The sequence below is a fragment of the Heterocephalus glaber genome, unplaced genomic scaffold (genome assembly GCF_053883595.1).
Source record: "Heterocephalus glaber isolate CG9 unplaced genomic scaffold, H.glaber_assembly_v1.0 deba00001600, whole genome shotgun sequence".
NCBI lineage: Eukaryota > Metazoa > Chordata > Mammalia > Rodentia > Bathyergidae > Heterocephalus > Heterocephalus glaber.
Window position 1 is genome coordinate 31,331,271 of NW_028258372.1, and position 12,541 is coordinate 31,343,811.

At 36.8% G+C, this 12,541-nt stretch overlaps 1 long non-coding RNA gene across 1 annotated transcript in view; it reads left to right on the plus strand.

Annotated features, from left to right (window-relative positions):
* The window catches only part of LOC147823157 (uncharacterized), a 665,389-nt gene that overhangs the window by 506,735 nt on the left and 146,113 nt on the right, over window positions 1-12,541 (plus strand). The gene's annotated exons all lie outside the window — the stretch shown is intronic.

The window sequence follows — 12,541 nt, forward strand, 5'->3', positions numbered from 1 at the left end:
AAAGAATAATAAATACAAAAGTTAGAAACAGTCATTTATTCTCATTATCAGGCATCATGTATTATACATAATTCTATGGATTATTCTTTTGTATGTCTGCTACTGCAGTAGGTTTGTTTATATCAGCGTCACAAAATCATGTGAGTAATATGTTGTACTACAACAATGGCTGTGGCTTGTGATAGGACTTTTTCACCTTCATTACAATCTCACAGGATGACCGTGTATATCATCTATTGCTGATCAAAACCTTTTTTTTTTTAAATTAAATTCTTTTATTGGTACATTGTAGGTATACAACACAATTACATTTCTCACTGGGAATTGTACCTTTACATAATGCATCTTGGTTCTTATTTTTTCCCCATTCCCCTGCCCTCCCTTCATCCCCTCCACCCTTCCCTATTTACAAAGACTTTATTTCCATTTCTTCCATTTCTCATCATTTTTCCTTTCCCTTCTTTCCTTTCCCCTGCCCCTCCCACTACCTCTACCCCTTTGGACCTTTTCTTCCTATTTTGCATTATTGATTATTCATTCTAATCAATGGTACGGTTTAGGTATACAATATAATGACATTCATCATTGGAAATCTGCACCTTTACATAATCTCTCTTGGTTCTTATTTTTCACCCTTGCCCAGCCCTCCCTTCAACCCCTCCATTCCTCCCTATTTACAAAGATTTTGTTCCTATTTTTCCATTTTCTCATATTAATCCCATTCCCTTCTATCCTTTCCCCTAGCCCTCCCACTTCCTTCCCCTTTGCCCCTTTTCTTCCTATTTCACATGACCTATTATACATTTAGTCCTTATTTACACTTTCAGTTTCTCACACCAGAGAAACTATTTGGTATTTATACATGTGTGTCCTATTTATTTCACTTAAGAGTATCTCCTCAATGTGCATCCACTTAGCTATAAATGTCTCTAATCTCTCATTTTTTATGGCTAAGTAGTACGCCATTTTATTAAAAAACCACATTTTCTTTATCCAGTCTCCAGTTGATGGGCATTTGGGCAGTTTCCAAGTTTTAGCTATCACAAACCGTGCTGCTATGAACAAGGGTGCACATATATCACTGTGGTATGATCCTTTTAATTCTTTGGGGAAGATCCCCAGCAATGGAATAGCGGGGTCAAATGGGACTTCCAGTCCTAGTTCTTTGAGGTATCTCCATACTGATTTCCACAGTGCTTGCACCAGTCTACACTCCCACCAGCAGTGGAGCAGGGTTCCTCTTTCCCCACAGCCCTGCCAGTATTTGTTATTGGCTGATTTCATGATAGCAGCCATTCTTTCCAGAGTGAAGTGGAATCTCAGCATTGTTTTCATTTGCATCTCTCAAATGACCAGTGATGTTGAACATTTTTTCATGTATTTATTTGCTATTTCTACTTCTTTGTCTGAGATATGTCTGTTCATTTCAGATGCCCATTTTTGGATTGGGTCTTTAAATTTGGGAGGTCTGATCTTTTTAAGTTCTTTATAGATTCGAGATAGTAGACCTTTGTCTGAGGAAGAGCAGGTGAAGATTTTTTGCCCCATTGTGGGTTGTCTCTTCACACTGCTGGTGGTTTCTCTTGCTGTGCAGAAGCCTTTTAATAAGAAGAGATCCCACTTATTGATTGTTTGTGCTAGTTCACAGGCAACTGAGGTTTTGTTCATAAAATCTTTTCCTACACCAATGTCTTCAAGGGTTCTACCTAACCTCTGTTCCAACTGGTTCAGAGTTTCTATTTTAATATTTAGATCTTTAATCCATTTTGATTTTAGTTTATTGCATGGTGAGAGATATAGGTCTAGTTTTAATCTTTGGCAAGTTGAAGCCCAATTTTTCCAGCACCATTTATTAAAGAGGCTGTCTTTCCTCCAGTGAGGGTGTTTGGCTCCTTTATCGAAGATGAGATGGCTGAGTGTGTCTGGCGTTGTTTCTGCATCTTCTAATCTGTTGCACTGGTCCTCAGGTCTGTTTCTTTGCCAGTACCATGCTGTCTTTATCACAGTAGCTTTGTAGTATAGTTGCAGGTTGGGGATTGTGATACCCCCTGCCATGTCTCTGTTACCTAGAATTGCTTTTGCTATTCTGGGTCTCTTCTTGTTCCAAATGAATTTTTGGATTGTTTTCTCAAGGTCCATGAAGTATGCTGCTGGGATCTCAATTGGAATTGCATTAAATCTATATAGCAGTTTTGGAAGTATGGCCATTTTCACTATATTAATCCTTCCTACCCAGGCAGAGAGTGAGAGGCTTAGGCATGAGATCTGACCCTCTTCTACTGTGCCTGCATGAAGGTAGTCAGAACCATGCTGGAGGAAGAGATGGCCTCCTTTGCACCTTGGGGTGGAACAAAGACAGAAAAACCCAGAAGACCTAGACATAACAATTCATACCTTTATGAAGAGATAATAGCTCTTCAAGATAATAGCTCTGAAAAGAATATTAAGGCAATTCTGTTGCAGGAGAGGGGAGAAAATGATGAATTATAGAAAGAGTGAAATAAAGAGGATTTTTCTAGAGATTAATTAAAAAATTTAAAAAAGGAAATATAAATCATTACTAGTATTAAGAGGTCAAAAGGGATCAGAAGGTGTAAAAACTATATTACTAAAGATGCAGAAGCACTTTGCATGTCTGAGAGCAAAGCAGTGTGGAAGAGGAGAAAAATTTGACACAAATCTGGAAAATACAAAATTTAAAATATATAGCCTTCTCAGCTAATATTAATGAGGGACACAACTACTACTAATATCTGAAGGGTGTTAACAGGAAGAAAGAAGCATAATTACTTAGCACCGTACCAGTAAACATAATTAGGAATAATGATATGCAATTAGGAAAAGAAAAATTTAGTCACAACATCATGAAAGTTCCTGTGTGCTCCTGACATCTATTAAACTGTGCCATCCTGTCCCAAAGCAATTGGGTGGAGTCCTGTTCCCTAATGCACATGAAATAAATGAAACTAGGCTGCAAAAAGAACACCTCATAGTGCCAATACAGAAATGAAAAAGAGACTGTAAGATTCTGAATAGATCTGTTTCACTGATTTTGTGTTTCTTTGAATTGGCATCTTTGAGGGCAGAATGAAGTACCAGGTTTTCTATTGTTCACTCATCTTGTTATTTTCTGTGCCTGACCTTACTGTTTTGTGTACTTTTGAAAACCAAATCATTTGTGGAACAACTGTTGACAACACTGTGTCCATCTCAGTCCAAGGTCTTGTGGTCTTTTCTATACATAAAATGCAAAAACTGGCAATAGAAATCACACTTTAAAGGCAATTAGATTGCTTAGTATTCTTTTCTTCCACCTGAAGCATCTTGGTGAACTCCCTTTAAAGACAGGTGGGGATTAAGTAGTGATCTGTTGCTGGGTAAGAAAAGGGCAAAGAGGGTGGCTGCTCTTGGCTTCAGGATTCCAAAGTGGTTATCATGAAGGTAGCAGAAGAACACAGGGATCAAAGGCCTATTAGAGAGCCCTGGGGTTGTTAAACGGAGAACTAATGGTAAGGAGAAAGGGTAAAGGGAATTGAATAGTACATTTTTACTGTCTACTCTTAGAAATGCCAATGCTCCAATTCAGTCTTGATGCTTTAATAACTCATAAGATATTTAGGCTTTGGTAGCGAGTATGCACATTTCAGGAAGAATCAGTTGGCTGTAATGTAAATATTCTTTGACTGATTAGTATGGAAATAGCCCTTCCTCTCTGCTTCCCTTTGAGATTCTGAAAAGAAAGTGACCTGATAGATGCATGAATTATGTATATTCAGGAAACAGATCTACGAAAAATTGAAGAAGAGAATACTTATTTTATATTGTTTTGGGCTTTCTCTGCAGTGGATATCTGCTTAAATCAGTTGTGGTTAATTTATGAGGGCTGCTATCTCTGTTTAATCTTCAGGGCACAGAAATTTGTTTTTCATACCTTCATTTTCAGATATTTTAGCATATTTCTGGAAAACTAGCTGATCTGTTTCTTCATTGGACAAAAAAGCAATTAAAACTATTATGATTTAGGTTTAAATTGTATATATTCTACTCAAGTGTATTTCTCACTCAGAATGCCAAAATGTTTAAACTTCCTATCTTACATTTATTATTTTAGTGAAGGTATGATTTACTAATGCACCTTTTTAATAACCAAATATTTGTGACTTATAATAGCATTTATCATGGTGTCTTATAGGAACTAAACCCTATGTGTAAGGCTTATAAAACGTTTAACTTAGTTCTTGGTAACTTAGTAAGGATTCTATGCACACAAGTTATTTTATTCTTATGATGAGGGTTATATTTGTAATTGTGGCTATGATTATTTTGTAATGTATATAAGGTAATAACCACAGTGTTTTAATATAATAGCAATCTTCAACTTGCAATTTGTCTAGCAAAAATTAGGTTACTGAGAAGAAGAGGAGATGGTAGGAAAGTTTTCATGAGGATGTCAGAAAACCATTCAGTATGTCTCTGGATAGGGTTTCTTCTACATTTTCCTAGGTTACCCCAGAACTAACCCAGCAGCATGAGTTCAATAAAACCTAGCTAATTCCAGTATTGTATTCTAAGGGGGCTGCTTCCACCTTTCCAACAAAGCTATTTCCCATTGCTATTTTGCAGCATAAATGTGCCACCACTTTTTCTCTTTCACATATATCTGTCCCTGTAAATGTATAGAACATTATAGGTTTGAAAACATTCTCTTCAGGATGATTGGTCATGGTGTTTGTTGACCATCTATTTGTGCCCTGTTTAATGTCTGGGGTAATGAGAATTTAGGGGACTGCACATGTACTTGTTTGTTACTTGCACGTTTTGCCTCAGTAAAGCCTACATCTGTATCACATGTAGTATGTTTACAGATGAATTGTAGAACAGATTGAGGTAGGGATATATCTCATTAAGGAAGACTTGGGTTATGAAATTATTTACCTTGTAGAAAGAAAACATGAACAGTGAGAAAAACTCAAGAAATGAAAGTTATTAACAGCATAAATTCAGTTTTACCTGGCTCATGTTACATGTAAAATTCATGTTGATAAAATATCATCTGCTATGGGTTGTATTTAGATGTCCCCCCAAAGCCTCATGTGGTCATGCATGAGGATGTGCCTGGATCATGAGTGTGTGAAACTGGTTTAGGGTGTATGACACTGGGATGAAGGATGTGTGACAAATTGGCTTAGCATAGTTCTGGGTGTGGGTAATGAAAGTTCCACCCTGGGTGTGGTGGCACCAATCAGTAAGCTTATAGCCTGGATGGAATATAAAGGGAGAGAAAGAAGGGAGGCTGCTGCTGCTGCTGCTCCCTGCCCTCCCATAGACTATTTCTCCTCTGTGATGCCCCTCTGTCATGCCACTGCCTTGGAGCCAGCTGCCTATGGACTGAAACCTCTACAAATTGTGAGCTGAAAAAAACCTTTCTTCCCTTAACTTTGGGTATCAGCAATGAAAAAAATAACTAAGACAGCAATGTCCCAGGAGAACTAATGCACAGAATCTCAATTTTGCTTCTTCTTTCCTTTGATCTCCGTATCATGATGTAATCTACTGATTTCTACTTCCTTTAGTTCTGTTGCCAAAGAGAGCATTAAAGTTGTATTAGTAATGAGTTTTTCTGATCAAATGTTACTATGTTCATTTAAAATATTGCACACACAAACATATTAGTGTTATCTATACTAATTAGAAATTAATTATCTGCCACTAATTAGAAATGAATAATACACTATTAAATGAGAATTCAAGTATAATGAAGTCATATTTAATAAGAAACTGGAAAATATAAAGAAGTCCCCCCTGGAAAAAAGGTTTAGATGAACAAGTGACAACAACAAAGAGTCTAAATGGTCTCAGGTGCATTAGACAAAGAGTATTTGAGAGAAGGAAGAAATTGTTATTACAAAAAAAATCACTAAAATAGAAAATACAGAGAGAAATAAAATCATTCCTATCTGACATTGAAGAATGCCCATCTCTTAACAAAAAGTATTAAAAGTAAGTAGGTCATAAAGATGAGAATGTAAAATGCTATGATATTGGCTCCTTATCTTTAAATGAAATTCTAATTTGACTCTAGCACAAGGAATGGAAATGACTATGGTATATTTTCCCATGTGAGCTGTCAAAATGATAAAACTGAATACTCTCTAAATCAGCTTTTTCATGGACAGCTGGTTCATCATCATTAGTATGTATATCCTTATTAATATCTGGGCCAGTCAACTCTGTAAGAACTAGGTTGTTGTTCTTTGAAATTTAGCACTAGCCTAATCAATTGCCAAGATCTATACATAAATATCATGCTATAATGAGCAAAGAAATAATGCTATTTGTTCTTTCTGCTTCTAAAAAGGAAAAACACTTTGTACTTCACTCTGCTTTGTAAGAAATCTAAAGATTTTTTAATAGTATAGATTATGGCTTTCTATTTAGATAGCTACATGTCTGTATATTTATTTTGTTAGCTTTCTGAGGAGTTCAATGTTCTATGTGAGTTGGAATTCTTTCTCAGTGGGCTCATGTAGCCTAGCAAGGAGGAGAGATCCTTCAATTTTTAAATGAACAAGATGAAACTAATTTATTATAGGATGAGTCCTGTTCCTTAGACATATTTCCTGGGGTCATTAGTGTCTTATATTTGGAAGTACAAAATTTATCTAAAGAAAACTTAACCAATCAATTCTAATATTCGTTACCAATCTGTAAATTGAACTAAAGACTAAGTGAATGTCCAAAGGCACAAGCAATGATAGGCCAAAAATTTAGACCAAAAACCCAGAACTCTTCCTTATATCAGCTGCATTCATGAATGTAACATTTTTCCTTAAGACTCTTTTTAATATGCCAATAATATAGGTTACCTAATGTATATAATTTCTAGTTACTAGACTCCAAAAACAATACAAGTTCCTCCTTCCCTTTTTCTCTCCCTCTACTTTCTTTCTTTTTTCAGGTTTTATTTTTCCCACTAGACTAAGCATCACTAAGGCTATGGTAATATCTGCCTGTGCTTTAGGAGTTCATTCCTCTGATAAACTGTAAAATCAAAGGTGTTTTTCTTATCCAAATACTTTCTCAGCATTATTTCCCATTTTTGGATTATAGAAGCAGTTTCCTTTTCTAGCTTCACAAATCCCCAGATTCTGGATTCTGTTCATTTACATCTCTGCTGTCATGCAGGAGCTCTTTGTTGAGCTCTTTACTATGATACCTAGACATAAGGAGCAAGACCTGAACCAGACACAACATCCTGTCTCTAACCACCTCCAGAGCAATGTTCTGCTTTCAGAGTTAATGACATTTTCCCTGTTTGAACCTAGCAAACCAGTGCTCTCCCACCTTCCTGCCTGCTGAATCTATCTTCTCACAGACCTCAGTTTGTTGTTGCTTAACCATTTCAACGGCTATAACTGTGTATTTCAGGATTTTATAATTGCAGCATGACAACTCAAGTTTCTAATTTCTTTACTGATTATAGAATGCCTATATTTAGACTAACTCATGCAAATATGGAATAGATCCTATTTCTCACCTAACAATTAAAACTGGTTGGTTGGAGTATCAACATAAATATTATGTGAGACGAGTTTAAGCAAGCAAGAAAGTCTATTCAAGGGTATTGCAGTGAGAGAGATGGGTGGAAGGAGGAGGAGATCGAGAGGAGGAAGAGGAATGGAAAGACAGAGGAGAGGAAAGATAGAGAGATGAGACGAGAAAGAGACTGAACTCAGTACCTCTGAAACAATTGGTGGGAGGTTTGTTAAATTCCGGGGTAAGCCAGGATAAAAGTACTGGATGTTGTGGTGGGGCATGTTGATTAGTGGGATGTGTGGAGCACATTAATTTAATTTTGAGTTTGCAAATGTTCTTCTCTGTGATTAGGCATCTGGGTTTGCTAATTGGTTGCCCATTGAAGTTTGGCTTCTGCCACCCCCCACCCCCCAGAAAGATCAGGAAATGCTGGTGTTATCTCTTTCCATTTCAGTCTTCTGTGATGATTTCTAGGTCCTTGGAAAAGATGTTTTCTAGGCCATAAAACTGGCAGAAGCCTGAACGAAAATTGACACCCACTTCAAATGGGCAGAAAAAATAAATTGCAAGTTTTCTAAAGCAAATGCTCTAAGAGTAGAAGGTCAGGGATTATTGTCAGAGGAGATAACTGTCTGAAGTTTCATCTAGATGAAGGCAACATTTAGATTGGATGGTACAGAAGACGGACAGGTGTATGTTAAACATAGTTATTCAGGATCCACACTGGCGGACTTTATATTTAACACAGACTTACTGGGCCAAGATTCATCACCAGCTGAAAGGGAAAGAATAGAAAGTCATGCATGCATGCAAATATTTATTGTCTAGGACTAGCAATGGTGCGCATCACTTTCCCCTTCAATCCATTCATAAGAGAGTAGTAGACACGGCTCTTCAGTCTTCAAGAACAACTGACAGTTGTGGCCTTGTTCTGATCTGAGAGAAGAGAGTATGTAGATTTTGGTGACCGGCTAACAGTTTTTGCCACATTTGAGTGTTTTCCAGACTGTGTGTTATTTCAACAACAAAATACTATATACAATGTTATTTAAATACAATGACAACAAACTGTGAGGCAAGTATTATTGTTCTCATTGTATGAAGGAGTACTGAGCTTAGAGGAATTAGTAGGTTGCTGAAGGTTCATTTGTACAAAATCTTCATGACTACATAGTCCACGTGTTCACTTTTATGTTACACACACAGAATGTGAATGTGTGTTATGTGGACCATGAAAGACAGAGACAGATGCAGTTTTCCACTTAGTTATTTATTCCTCATAGTTGCTGATAGCATGAATAACATTTAAATTCTACTATCTACCCACATTCTATTATAATTTCCCCAATTCTTCCTTAACATGATTCCACCTTTATAAAGCTTCTATTACCTGTCCCTCCTTCTCTGTCTCTCATTATCTCATAATATTTAGTGTGAGGTTACCCAAGCCTGATTTAAATAATATATATTTCAACTAAGAGACATATACCTTCAGCAAATTAAACATAATATACAGAAGACAAGAAGAATATAATTTTTGGAACCTGATTCTCAAACTCATCTATTCATCTGTTTGTTGAAATCCTTTCATCACTGAAAAATAAGAAGGGAATTAAGAAGAAGACAGATGGGAAAGGAACAACTAAGTGAACACATTTTAAAAGACAAAATGATGGGAAATGAAGCAGAGTAATGGTAAATGAGCAGGAATAATTGTAAATTAAATGAAAAGAATTCTAAAGTGGGAGACCTGAGCTTCAGTTTGGGACTATATTATGTATCTTCAGTAAATTAAAATTTTTTTTTAACATGACAAACAGTATGAGTTGAGAAATGTTAACCTTTTAAATAAGATGAAATATGTTAAATTATTCAAAGAAGGGAAAGATACATGCCTTCCACATTTTCTTTTTTGAATTTCGTATTGTGTGTACGTTATGCATATTTTACATAACAGACTGAATCTATGCAATTGAAGTGTATGAAGGTCCTTTCTGAATGATGCATGGGGATTAACTGCCATGGAGAGAGGGCGTGCTGTATAGTTCAAGATAAGATCCACTTTTTATGCCAAATCATAAGCATTGCTGAAATTTTCCAATTCTAGGACTAATTTTATATTTTTTCAGAGATAATTGAACTCTACTGCAAATAATAAACAGTGAAGCTGTTTTCTATTTACTTCACAGGTTATAGTAATATATATTTACACATACACACATACTTATACATTTTATTATTTCTAAATCCTACAAAATATGGATTTTCTTTTAGTGGCAATATGAACAGTATTTATAGATTTTCCATGCAATTCAATACTGTGAAGTTATATTTCAATGGGTATTTAATATTAAATGTCAATAACAAGAAGATATAGAACTACAGTATGAAAAACAGTCAGAGAAACTATTACTCTGATTTTGTAAATGTGTATATCCATACAAAAATAATTATTGGTCAAGCCCTATTCTAGATGATAGAGAAACAGTAGAGCTCAGAAAAGAAAATCTTCCTGAAATTTTATTCAGTGCCACACAATTGCAGCATATAACTTTAAAAATACACATTTAAGAGAACAAATTTTGATACTTATTAATATGAATGTTTCTTTTGCCTTATAAATAACCTTTACTGCAAACATGTACTAATAAAAATGAATAAATGAATGTCTCCAAAATGATATTAACCTATGGAGATAAAAATAGGGAAGACAGCAGAAGAATTTAAATTATCTCTACATTTTCCAGGAGGATAGAGAGTGGTATTTAATGAAGTAAAAACACGTATGTTTTTAGTGTAGGGAAGTGGCACATGTGGACTCAGCAGTTGGGAAATGTTCCTGAACGTTTCCCCAAGTGCTTAGGGTACTAGGCACTGCGGGGATACAGGGGAGGAGACACTGCACATGGGACTTCCAGAGTGTGCAGACAGATCCTTCGGTGTGGCACTGTCCTTTCTCCATGCATCTAAGTGTCTGCCTCTAGGAGGTGAGTGGAGCTTCATTCTCAGCAGAAATTGGACAAAAGAAGTTTTCAACCTAGGGGCACAGAACAAAGTCAGGAATGGAGGAGCAGGTAGTAAAAATAGGAATACAGGGGAAAGGCTAACAACTGGAATGTGGGATCTCAGTTTATTGCTCAAATAGAAGGTGGCTGTGGTTAGATTTCTCAGCTACTGTTCTAGTCCCAGGAGTAGCCCAAGTCACGAATCGATTTTGTTTTGCTCAAACTTTTTAAATTTAATTGATCTAAGGAATTTTCCTTTTAACAGTTTTCATGTAGTTAGCAAGAACCAAAGTTGAACTCCAATAGCCCGGGAGCAACCAAGCCTAGATACTAGAAGTCTATCCTCTTCCTGTCTTGCTGCATCTGGGGATTACAGGTGAGTCACTCCCAGTGCCCAGGAGGAGACTTCTGGGCTGCCATAGCACCACTCCCAGTGTAGAGGAGATGAGCCAGCCAATCCCACCACCCAGGAGGAGGCTCCTGGGCCACCATAGCACTGCTCTCAGCTCAGAGGAGGTGAGCCACGCTGGCACCAACAGCACACCCCCTCCGCCCCACCTCCATCAAAATGAGAAGACACATTAACAAGCCTCACAAACAGACTTCCAGATCAACTACAGCAACCCCAAAGGGAAACAAGATGGAACAATCTGATACTCAAACACCTGGACTCCCTGAACTGGCAACAAAACAGGATCTGGAAAAAATGAAATCAGAAATAATTTCTCAGATAACAGCAGAGATTGTGCCCATAGTGCAAGGCATGATTAATGAATCTAGAGAGGACACAGATAAAAAAAATAGAGGAGCTGAGGAACTTGATGGAATCCCAACATAGGAAACAAATGGAATCCATAAAACAGATACAAACAGATTTCCAGGAGATTAAAAACTCCATTGAAAGTCTACATAGCAGAATGAGCCAATGTGAGGACAGAATTTCACATATAGAAGATAAGATTGCAATTAGTGACCAGGAAAAGAAAAATTGCTTTAAAATTGTAAGGGACCACGAGAAATCAACCCAGCAGCTGCTAGGTCATGCAAAGAAGAATAACAAGACTGATCAGCTTCAATGAAGAAACAGGAGACAGTGCAGATGACATAAAAAAACTGTTCACAGAGGTGATGGCAGAAAACTTCCCAAGCAGGGGAAAGAACTTGACATTCAGATAAGTGAGGCATATAGGACTCCAACTAGCCTTGATCAAAAAAAATCTACACACAGGAATATAACAGTTAGGATTCTAGAAACCCAACGGAAGAACAAAATTCTACAAGCAGTGAGAGAAAAGAAACAAATCATATACAAAGGGAAGCCCATCAGAATCACAGCAGACTTCTCAACACAAACCCTCCAGCCAAGAAGAGCTTGGAGTCTCAGCCCTAAAAGATATTTCAAGCCCTAAAAGATAACAACCTCCAACCCAGATTGATGTACCCTGCAAAACTATTTTTCAAAATTGATGGAGAAATAAGATACTTTCATGACAAAGAGCACCTTAGGATCTTCAGGAATACCAAACCAGCACTTCAAAAATTTTAGACAGTATTGTAGGAAAACATGACAAGCATCACAACCCCAGGAAGGCCAGCAGAATGAATCTTTTAGGTGCAACAAGAAATTAAATGCAAAGGGGGAGAATCCAACAAAAAGAAAAAGTCATGACAATGATAAGTCAATACATATCAGTTATAACCACCAATGTTAATGGTCTCAATTCACCATTCAAAAGAAATAGACTGGCAGAATGGGTCAAGAAGCAAGATCCAACAATATGCTGCATACGTTAAAGGGTGTAAAACAATACTCCTTGTGTCAGGAACCTGAAAAAAAGCAGGAGTAGCTATCCTCTTTTCAGATCAAGTGGATTTCCAACCACAACACTTCTGGTCCCAAGAATTTCAGATAAGGGATATCTTATGTATGAAGGATTTTCAGATAAGGGATATCTTATGTATGTACAAATCTATTGTGAACATGTGTTTTCATTCCTCTA